This window comes from Trichoplusia ni, chromosome 8, assembly GCF_003590095.1.
Source record: "Trichoplusia ni isolate ovarian cell line Hi5 chromosome 8, tn1, whole genome shotgun sequence".
NCBI classification, from domain to species: Eukaryota; Metazoa; Arthropoda; class Insecta; order Lepidoptera; family Noctuidae; genus Trichoplusia; species Trichoplusia ni.
This window is the reverse complement of record NC_039485.1, coordinates 2729935-2742050: the sequence shown is the minus strand read 5'-3', so window position 1 is coordinate 2742050 and position 12116 is coordinate 2729935. Positions and strand designations below refer to the sequence as shown.

Genomic DNA, 12116 nt, shown 5'->3' with positions numbered 1-12116 from the left:
CAATATTTTTCGATGCATTTTTGTTTTCATTTGTCATAATTCGTTTTCTGGGTCGTTGGTTTTTAAATTATTTGATGTAAGTCGATAAAAGAGTGAAAAATTGATTAATAATTGTGAACTTTCAAACGGCGTGTGCTCATAACACAAAAAGTGCGATTTTAAAACTATTTTTCTGTGATAAAAACAAGTGTTTGAAATAGATAAAACTACGCAAGACATCTCATAAATTAAGAAAGGTGAGTCAATCGTTCAAAACAATACGTAGAAAACATAATGATTTAAATCTAACGAGTTGCTCGTAGATACAGAGAAATCGCTTGTTCTGTTTCCCTATCCATTTATTTTAAACTATACTTAGATTATTTCACTTATCTAAACTTATTTACAAAAAAATACAGAAATATATCTATTTAGTACCTTTTAACACGATTTATTGGTAAGATTCCCGCTTGGTACCTACTTTGTTCAACGAAAAGGTTATTTTCGTGTTTACGTACGTGGTTACAATATTACGATAGGTATGTTGTCAATAGAAAAAAGTTTAAAGAAATGTAAACGTTATTGACTACCTGCGATTCAATGATAAATGATGTGACGAAAAGATAGCTGTAAAAGTTTAATATTCAAATACGTTGGCTAGGTACACTAGGTATGTAACTACAAAGTTTACCGCACAACATTTTAAATCCGGCTGGCCTTCTGTCCGTCTGTCTTTCGGCTGTAGGCATGAACGTTGATAGTTATTTAGAGAGTAAACAGTTTCATAGATCACCGAGAAATCGAGGTTAAGCATCATTTGTTACGGTCGTGAATTTGATGGGTAACCTTTTTTTACATTTTGTACCAACTGTGAGAGTCGTGAATCAGAATCGCACTTGGCCGTTTCTTTTTGCCTACCCTGACTAAAATCTCTGTGCACGCCACTGTTTCAAAGTATCAACTCTCAGCTCGTCATTCAAAAATCAACCAACGGATAAACCGTTTAGGGTTGATATTGTTATTTAATTACAAAAGGTGTTTACATCTAATATTAGCTGTCTCCCTCACACTGTGTGCGGAACAAATACAAACATAGAGTATTGAGCTGATCAAACATCGTGAGGGTTTATAGTGGCATGTTAGTCACTGTTTCAATGGTTAATAGTACCAGTTCATTCAACTTTAAACCCTGTGCCCCAGGGATAAGGTTTATTTTTGTACGACGCAGTCATAGACCTTTAGGGTTGGTTATAACTATTTGTTCCTTTATTATGATTGTAAACTAGAAGCTTCATTTCTTCATTATGTGTTTGGTATGGTTGATAGTTTATTTAAAGCAAATCAATATGTAAGGTTTTATTGGGTTTATTATTAATCAGCTCAAGAACCATACCTAATAATTAAGTAATTAATTCTAGTAAGGGAACTTAGAATTCATGTTCATCTGATTTGAGCTATTGATCTGAAAATATATTTTTCTTAAATAGGTACTCCACCAAATCGAAACCGCTAAACCCCAAAATATTTGTTAACTGTAGTATTGTTCGTATTGACGTATAATTTACAACGACCTCAAAGATATCCCTATGTTCATTTATTTATTTTTGTAAGTAAAACAAAAATAATTCAATAAAACAGAAGAATCACTACAGAACGTTTACGTTTTAAAAGCTAAATTCTATTAGTCCGGGATCCCTAGACCTTTTTGATAACTGCCATGATTACTATGTAGCAAATTTTCCATGAATAGTTTCAGTTTGACGCACTTTTTATACAGCACTTTCGATTTTGGTAGCCGCCACAGTATTAAAATATGTCAGTTTAATGATCCAATATATTATACTTACCACAAACCGTTATACAAATAAACTAGTTCTAAGCATGCCCTTGTACATTGACAGTAAGCTATCTATTTGAACGGTAGTGATTAAGGCATTTAAGATATACATTAAATATTAAAGCTAAACACCTTCGTCTTGCATATTTTAAGGCTTAAGGCTTAAGGCCATAATTAAATATTTATTTTAGCGCCATCTGTCGGAATTGTTTATACGGTTTTATTTTGGCGCATTTCTGTACAGTCAAACGGAATTCTTATGTATCTTATGTAGTTATCTATTTTAGTTCTATAATGTTACTCATAATCAACAAATAGGTTACCTAACATATGCTAACTAAAGATCTTCAAAGAAAATCGAAAAAATACGAACTGCAAACTAAAACACAATTTATTCTCACTTTCCTTGATTTACTAGAACAGACTCATTGTTATCTTTTTGTATAAAATGTATAATGCATTTTGCCCAAAAAATTTTAATTTCCAATATTTTCTTAATCCAATAAAAAAATACCAAAAAACCTCCATAAATTCCTCCTACCGTTTCCAAGAACCACTCATATCGGTCCAAAAATTTGAACCCTTCTCCCAATACGGAATATTACATGGCAAGTCCAAAATTATTTACATCAAATTAATACGAGGAACTGTGGCTAATAACAATAACACCAAGGGTTCGGTTAGAAGGGAATTCCGTGTCGTGTTGTGTTGGAAGCCAAAATGTTAATTAGTGAATTAATGTCAGGGGTCGCTTCCTTCATGAATACGTATAGAGGACGTTGCTTAACTTCGTCTGATCTGATGCAACCGAATATCCTATAGTACCTATGGATTGTATAACTACAATTTATGATGACAGGAATAATATATCTGATTCCTGAACGGTAAATTGGAACTTGGTTTTGGGAAACAGTTGTCACGTAAAAGGATGTGTTAGACTATTTATGTTAGTAAATGTTATCCATATTAATTTATCGAAGCAAGAAACTTAAAATTTATTTGAATTACATTATTTTTCATGCGTACGTAAATGACCTCTATCTGTAATATTTGTTCGTATTTTGGACTCTTGCCTTTGCAGAAGCAAGAAAGTTCTCGGCAGGGTGAAATATACTGTCGCTGCCAATATGTTATTAGTCCTAAATTTTTAAACATTTCTTTTTTTGAAGTTTCGCCAACATCAAGTCACATGCACGATTGGTCGCTTCTGACTTTTAATAGAAACAACTAACATATTAGGAGTCAATAGAGGTATATTCATTTTCCAGGAATAATATTTACATCCTGAGATTGAAATGAATTGATTATGTTCACAACCGGGCTCTCATTAAGCGCAATGCTCAGTAAAATGTTAATGTGACTTACGAATTAACCCCTCTAACCCAATTACAGCGATCACTCGTATAAATTATTTTCGTCTCTATAAACTCCACATGAACCAATAAATACTTCAGCGTTTGATTAATAAACTTGCACTGACCATTTCGCGCAGTAATTTATTATCAGCCGAAATCCCGTGTCTGTGTTAGCTGTATCAATACATTACTGGACTGACATACAACATTGATAGCTAGAGAAATTTATGACTTGATAAGGAACCACCTAATGGATTGCTTGCGCAAGCCCCTTGTGGGACAAGGATGGAATTTTTTGAGAAAAGAATTTTTCCCTTTCCAAGCTAATTTGGGTCATCGATTATGGGTCTCTAATAAACAATTATGAAGGCTTCGTGGCCGGATATTGTATTCATAAGGTTTGTTAACATAAAAAGGAAGTTACAATGAGTCGCTTCCGACTTTTTTATTAAGTGTTCTATTTAAAATGTGGTTTCAATTGGGTAATTGTTCAAACAATTAAATGGACTCTAAATTTTCGTTCGCCAAAATTAAAATTCGTAAATCAAAATCATTTTTAGGATCAAAGAAACACATGCATATCTCAACATGTATGACTGTATAAACTGAATTCGTGGTAAAGGTAAAACCTATATTCACCAACGTCTTTGACCCACTTCAAAGATAAACAGATGAAACACGACGTATGGATCTTCTTTAATCCACAGACACACTTTAATCAACCCATTGGACGGATGGAAAGGTAATCAACAGTGACTAATGCGTATAAAATCAACGATGTTCGCACGCACCCGAGCGGGCGACGCAGTTACATAGCTAATCATGTTAGGGACGCATCCGCCAACCCAAAACAGTGACGTACCTACATCGATAATTCTGTAAAATGTCACTCGAGTATTTTTAGACAGTTTGGCAGCCTTTGTTACTTCATACTTTGACAAAGCTTTTTGTAAACAGTAACAAAGTTATTGTGTCATGAAAGCTATAAATTTCAGCCTTTGTGTTTTTTGTCTATCGAGAGAACAAAAGTTTTATCTGGAACTCGCCGATACATGCGTGAGGTTTTGACGTCTATGTTGCGATATCATATTGATAGCGGGATTTATGAGTTAAAACAATAAATCTTTTCAAGCATTATCTATTTTTGGCAAAATGAATTATGACGTTCGATGCCGATACTGCTTTGATAATTTATTTTTTGATATACGATTTGTAATAAATTGTTTTATCAATTTCATATATAATATTAAATTAATATATTTACTGAAAATGGACATAGACGCTGCTAAGTTTCAAAGAAAAAAATCTCACAAACTTTATAATTCAGTTTTAAATTCTTGATTTACCTTTGAAACATTTATTGAAGCAAAGCTTACTGAGTTCGACACCAAATCTCTGCGGGGCTTCCAAGCTTTGACATTAACAGATTTAGTGCTAAAGCTGCTTGCATTTATACCCGTGAGAGAATTCGAATTCAGAGGCAGACATGAATAAAACTATCGATAACAGTCCGTTTCCCATCCCTACTCTACCGCTCAGGTGAGTGGTAGTAAACATGCCCCGATAAGTAATATTACCTTCCTGCCATCCGATTATATGGCACTCGATGAAATAGATGCCAGATTTTCTAAAGCCCTCAATCTATTTCATACTTTGATACAAAGCGTTAGGGTGCATTTTGGTTTCGCTAGGTTTAGGGTTGACTTGACATCAAATATTAATATTTGGAGGAAGACGTACTTTTAATATCATGTTGTTCAATATCGGACAACCGGTGTAAGAAAGTATTTGTTGTTTCGCAATAACTTTGGTCGGGATTCATATTATTATAGATGTAAACACATTTTGTTGTAATACCCTACCCTACCCCTAAATAATTGACAAAGTAAGCAACGTTCAATTGTTTATCATTTTCGTTTCCAGTCCTTTTCAAATTGCTGTTTTTTTTTTCAAAACTTACGGTACTAAAATATATTCATATTGTCTAGACTAATGGTTGATCTAGTGGTCCTGACTGCTATACGATCGTGATTTCGATTCTCACCCAGGACAAATGTTTGTGTGATGAACACGATCATTTTTTCGGTATCTGAGTCTAATTTATCTATCAAAGGAATATTTAGAAATATTAAAGTACGCTCACCAATTGCCTAGTACTGTAGTAGTTGTGAAAGACGTGGAATATTATATAATTGACAATATACTGCAAAAACGAAAATCTAACTTTAGACACTACTAGCTCTACTATAAATCGTAGTAGAATATGTTTAGCGTATTTAGCCGAGAATTAGGTCAAACCCCACTCTCGTGTTACCAAGGAAGTTTACAGAAACAAGTGAATAACGTCAAACTCGGTACCCTACGTACTAAACCCAAGCCTATGGGCCTTAGTAACATGGACAAGTTACTTATGTTGAAACATCTACATTGAATAACCTTTAATTTTTGTCTTAAGCCCTAAATAGAATAACTAAGTTAAAACACTTATTAAATAGTAATTATTACTATCACTTATAAAATTACCTTAGCAATCATTCTTAGAAACAAAGATAATATTTTCCGTGATCAAATTAAATTAGTCTTTAATTTCACAAACAGAAAAGTCTAGACTTTTTACCCAAAAAACAAAATAAATAATTATACATTTTTAACGTTTTTGGTGACTATGGTTGAAAATATGTATATAATAGTTCATAAATGAACTCCTACTATCTATCCTCTTTGGGTTTGCTTGTGAAAAATTCCAACGCGTCGGTAGATTTTATTACTTAGTTTCAAAGCCATTCCTGGTTTCACTTAGTTTATTAGATAAAAACTGTCAAAGAAGTTGCATTTTTAATACATTTTTCTTCTTAGAAAATTATTCAAACTCATAAGCAGCAATGAGATTTATATTCACAAACATCAATAGGAATTACGTTACCCCAAAATAATCTACTTTCGATATTCAAATGAAATGTGTATCAACCGTAATCTTTATCTACTTCTGCAAACATAAATTCTGCTACTGCTAAATTCTAACTAAATTTTAACAAAGCTTTTAGGGGTTTGCCAAATCCTGCAGACGAATGCAGCCAGACTATTGGCAAACATTTAGTTCAATCAGACTCAAATACATTTGGTAAATTGGGGTAGGTAATCTCATCAATATGCTGCAGAAATTCAAAGCTCTAGTGATGATAGTTTAAAAGGAAAACAGAAAAAAATGCTATTAAAGCAATTTACATTAAACGACGTGTAATATTAATCGCATTGAAAAATAATCAGTAAAAGACAGAAAAAAAATATTCGAAACAAAAAAATAATTTCAAACGATTATTCAGTGCCAAGAAAAATGATTTTAACTCCGTTTTGTCATAGAAATTTCTAATGGTGATATTATTAAAGAATGACGTTCGAAACAATGAAACCACCAGAAACTTAACTTTGTCAAACAAACATACGGATGACGTAACAAACGGAATCTTTCAACCAAAATAAATAGGTTGAAATCTAATTTCATGAAAACACATCCAAGTCCCAAGTCCAGTAACGTTGCATTAGCCCAGTACACTGTTCCACGAAGACAAATGGTGTTTGTTGAGCAAATTGACTTGGAGTTTGATACTTTACCTAACTCTTATGTGGATTCACTTTGGCCGAGAGTAATGTCCGCAGTTTGAGCTATGTTCGAAATTACATTACAAATGTTTGCTTCGGCTTGTAAACTATCTGAAAGGAATTGGATTTTTGATAAAAATGAAGGGAATTTTCGCTTAGTTTGCTAGTGATGTTAGACTGCGGGTTTGAGGCTGTGACGTAATTGAAAAGTCATATGATTGGATATGAATATTATTCTCAATTTCATAGAAATATTAGTAGTCTAAATGTATATTTAAGAGAGAAATTAGTATGTAACAATTTTTAAGAAAAAAAATTAGAGTTCAAATTATTTTGTTGCTTTACTTACAAGGCATAAATAAAAAGGCTTTCAAATTTTAATGTATTTCTTTGTGATACAATGGCTTAATAGTTAATAAAGACTAATCTCAGTTCCATAATGTAAGTTTTAGTATTCTCTGTGTAGCGTTTTTACAGTCGAGATGTTTGCAATTAGATGCAGATGCGACCTTAATTTGTTTTCTAGATAAGATTTTGTCCTTTGTGGAAGCAATTATGCTTTTGAACTTTGTTTTATTATTCAAGGTACTATTGAAACAAAGCATTAAAGCGAATTTTGAACTTAAACCCATTTTTTTTACAAAACTAGTTTTTGTCCTAAAATCGATTTCAAATTTATGTGACCAAAATAAATCCCTGTAAGTTTATGGTCTGGATTGTAAGAAAATCTAACGAAATTCAAAAAGAGAGACAAAAAAGTACGCGCCGACTAACCGCAAACTACCAACAAAACGATGACAAAGTTATATGACATAATGTTGAAATTTTGCAGCAATATAAGAATTAAAATGTTGAATATTGTCAATTTCTTTTGCATTGTACGTAATACCGTCACCGATCCACATTAGCAGTGTATTTATATTCGCTCTCAGCGGAACAAACAATTGTGAAACAGAGATATTTGTTCCGAGAATGCCATGACTCTTATTTGTTCTTGTAACATTTGCACTTACTATCGAGAGATCTCAGGTCTGAATCGTTGGCCATACATACATTTTATCATGTTGTTATTTGTCAGAAAGGATAAGACTTATTTGTATGTAGAAAAGTGTCTGACAACCAGTCTATCTACCGGGTATCAGGTGTTGTCCAGGTAGCTGGGTTGAGGAGGTCAGATAGGCAGTGTATCACTGTGAAACTGTAGTACTTACATAGTTGGGAATGGGTTAGGGCAATGACGGTGGTGTATGTAGTCTATTTGTGACTTGTCAAGGTCGATTTAAAAAATCGGTGATTTGATTGCATAATGGCTTATTTCAAAGGAAAATGTAGATGTTCTTTAAGTTTTGCAAAAATAATGTTGATTTGTATGAACACAACAGTGTTTGCAAAAAAAGTAGAACCTATAGCTAGGCCAAGTACCAATCCTTAAATTTATATTAAAAATAACTTTATGTTTCAGTTACCAACTACATAATGGAGACTCAGTACTGCATACAAAGAAAAATACATCCAAAAATACCAAAAACTTCTTAATCCATATAAATTCAACAAAATATCTAAGATAAGATACGCAGCGCTTTTTATAAGCGTAACATATTAAATCGCAACGTTGACAAAAGTAAGTTAACTACCGTCTCCCGTAACAATAATATCGCTGGATATCACATAAAGCTCCTGGGTTTACGCGTATTACTCGGCCAGTGTAGGGTTTGGTGCAAGTCATAGGGAATGTGAAGTGATAAGCTTGGAGGGATGGGATCTTTTGAAGTGACCTTGGTGAACAGTACGGCTGAGTGCTAAAAGTTTTAGTTAAGTGCCATGTTGAAGTGGTATACTTATAAAATAGTTTTGTTTTGTTTTATTATACGTGAGTTATACGATTGATAAGATGATATTTTTTTACAATGTGTCAGTTAAGATGTCACTAATTATGTTTGCCATAATTCTGTAAGGACTGATGTATCAATATCAATTTTGTTGTTATTTGGAAGAAGTTTGCTAGACAAGGGTTATGTTTTCTTTGTATCTTGTATTTGTAGGTATGCATATTGTTATCTTCGTCCTCATTCAAGAATTTATTGTGTACCTGCTAACCTATCAATTTTGAATGAAGTAATTCGAGACTTTATTGATAGTTTTGCACTATCTTCGCTTATGCATTACACCGAAACCACAACAAGCCCTTTTGGTAATTGGACACATTCAGATATGCAAAAAACGGAGTCTGTGTTCCAAATGGCCCCTTTTGAAAAATTTATGCCCTCCCGTTTGACGCGGCCCATGCCTCCTGGCACCCATTTTTTTATTTAACCCAAATTAATGGGTTGCCTTGTTACATCGATATTTCTTTTGAAGATTTCGCAGATGGTTGAGGAAAACGTGATGTTCTGAAAAAGACGTTTTTGAAGACTAAAATAAATATTTTCAGTTATAAGTAACGTCTAGTTGATACCGAATTGATTGGCTTCCTAATAATATTGGTTTTAATTCATTGCGGCGCGAAGTAGAATATTTTTAGTTACGAGACACTTGGCGTGCATTTGGGGAGGCCTAGTCTAGCAGTGGACGAATATGGGCTGCTAATGATGAAGATGTGTTTTTAACAGAGTACTAAACTAATTAATAACAGGAGAAAATTGAGCAGAATCATCATTTATTATTTAAATCAAAATCCTCTTTCAATATCGGTGTCAAAGAGAACTTGTTACTCATTAAACATTAACCATTCAATCACTCAGAAATTCTGAGCTCAAAATCTAACATTGTCTGAATTGAAAATCAAACCCAAGATCTCACAATTGACAGTTTGTACTGAACGCCGGCCGATAATGAAATACTAACGAAGCGGTCAGTCCCCGTGTCACTGAAAATAGGCAGCAAACAGGCCGAGAAATAGTCACAGAATCAATTGGTTTTACAGGAAATCGATGGAATCGTTAAATTGGATTCGATTATACTGTTTTACATTTGTATCGATTTGTTAAGTACTTTCTATTGTTAGATAAAGTAGTAGTGTCATATTTTGGATCGTGGGGCTTCATCTTAAAGAGTAGCTACTTTAGAGCGATAAGAATTTTAATAAAGGCAGCTGGTTAGTTTGAAACAAAAATACAATCCCCAAAAACAAAAAAAAACCTCCTTGCATTGTGCATATTTTTTTATGGAATAAATAAACTTCGTAAAATGTATATCATGTTTAATAGGATACGATTTTTCTATTTGATAATAAAACAGAATGTCATTTCGTACAAAACAAATAATTTAAACGTACATAAAACTACTTCCAGTTGAAGTCTAGTTTATAGCAAACCCAATAATAATAAATCGACAGTACCCATTTGAATGAAATATATTTCGGAGCAGTGACGTATGCAAAACAGATGCTGAAATAAAACTCCATGCACTAAAACCTTCGTGCTATAAAGCTCAGGATCAGAACTAATCATGCGTCAACCTATACGGGTCATGGGTCGCTCATACTTAATCGAGGTAATCCATTTGGTAGACAAGTTTTATACAACGACCATTTTGTGTTGACCCACCCAACCTCGCTGTTATCAAGCGCTGAATTGTGATGTGTGCAAAGCGATTTGTTGCGAGAGCTCAATTTATTCTGGCCATGGTTTATCAGGCCGTAAATTTCTACTGGTATCTAGTGAGACGTCAACCTTCCGACGGGTGTGCAAAATTTTAGTGGAAAATACTATCCTTGCAGTAGGTCGGTGACAAACAAATACGATTTTCAGCAGTTCTTTTATGTGAGTTTTGTAGAATATGAGTGGTTTAGTTCGGTAATAACCTCAAGTTGTCAATTGCAGTTAGCTCTTAAGTTCTGGTTCCATTCGTTCTATTGAAATTTCGTGTAACATTTGCTCCAACAGAGTGGTAGCAACTTGTATATGTGTTGATAAAGTTATATTACTCTTCAAGAACCTCACGCACAAAAAACGATTTTAGTAATTTCAATATTGGTGTGTGTAGGTAAACGTATTAGCAAACTGGTGAAGTACGAGTCGTACTCGTAGCACTGAGGGTTTTGAACAACTAGGCTGCAGGAAAGCAAATATTAGTCGTCTATTACAATTATGGCTGTAACAACCGTTTATTGATGAAACGATGAAAGTTTTATTCGGCGCTATCTAATATATAAAATTCCCGTGTCACGATGTTAGTTACCGTACTCCTCCGAAACGGCTCAACCGATTTTTACTAAATTTTATATGCGTATTCAGTAGGTCTGAGAATCGACTAACATCTATTTTTCATACCCCTAAGTGAGAAGGGTTGCTCACACTAAAAAAATATATTTTATTTTGTGGACGCTGTTTTTTCTATTTTTTTATGTGACATTAAAAAATAAATTCAACTAAAAATAATTCATTAGGCAAAACAACGTTTGCTGGGTCAGATAGTAATATATAAAATTCAAGTCTTTAGCTGTCGCAGCTCATGAGATACAACTTGATGATAGATGGACGGATAGACAACGGAACCTTAACAACAGAGCTTGGCTTTTCTTTTAGGGAAATAACCCTAAAGAGGAATTCCACTTTTATCCTAAAAGTTTTTGTATCTTTTCCGATAACAGTAAAACGCTTGCACCGAGGGGTGCACCAATAAGCTCTTCTCAAATCCAATCCCTTAGAGCGGTTACCCCAGTGCCAATTTACCTCACCAGAATCTATCCAAATCCCCTAAGACCAGCCTTCATCACATAAATTTAGCAACAAGAATAACAGCTTTTCAAACTTTCCCCCGCAATGTATCAACATGGACTTAAATTTATATTTGATTAAAATCTTGCTTCTAGTTATCAAATCTCGTAATTGGTTTTAGTTGGTGTAGAGTCGTAATATTATAATAATTTAAACCACCCATCTTGCTTAACCAAGATGTTTAACTTGCATCATCTGAATCATCAATGAACATTGCAACTATAGTTATAATATATTGAGCTATCACGGTTCATGAGATACAGCCAGGTGACAGACGGACGGATAGTGCAGCTTTAGTTAAACGGTCATGACTTTTTCTTCTATTGAAGATAATGGCATAGGAAAATCGTGATTTCTAAATTAGAATTTCCGTTATCAAGTTTTTCAGGACATACTGATTTCAATGGCGCCACAAAGACTTCCAAATAATAATATAAAGAAAATGTTTTATTTTATGATCAAATAAAACGAGTTGTACATTTGGCATCGTAAAATTCTCCAACAATGTAATGCCTGACAATTTATTTCCAGACCAGTGAACACAAATGTTACTGGACACAACTTGGAGAAATGATCACTTGAATAAATCCATACAAAGAGGATATTGATAATGGAAACTTTTTAAAC

At 33.6% G+C, this 12116-nt stretch overlaps 1 protein-coding gene across 1 annotated transcript in view; it reads left to right on the top strand.

The window, feature by feature from the left end:
- Positions 1-207: 207 nt before the first annotated feature.
- LOC113497044 (C3 and PZP-like alpha-2-macroglobulin domain-containing protein 8) overlaps positions 208-12116 on the top strand; it is a 143864-nt gene continuing 131955 nt past the window's right edge. Inside the window, exon 1 of the mRNA XM_026876479.1 lies at positions 208-236. The gene's annotated coding sequence lies outside the window, so the exon portion shown is untranslated. The remainder of the gene's footprint in view (positions 237-12116) is intronic.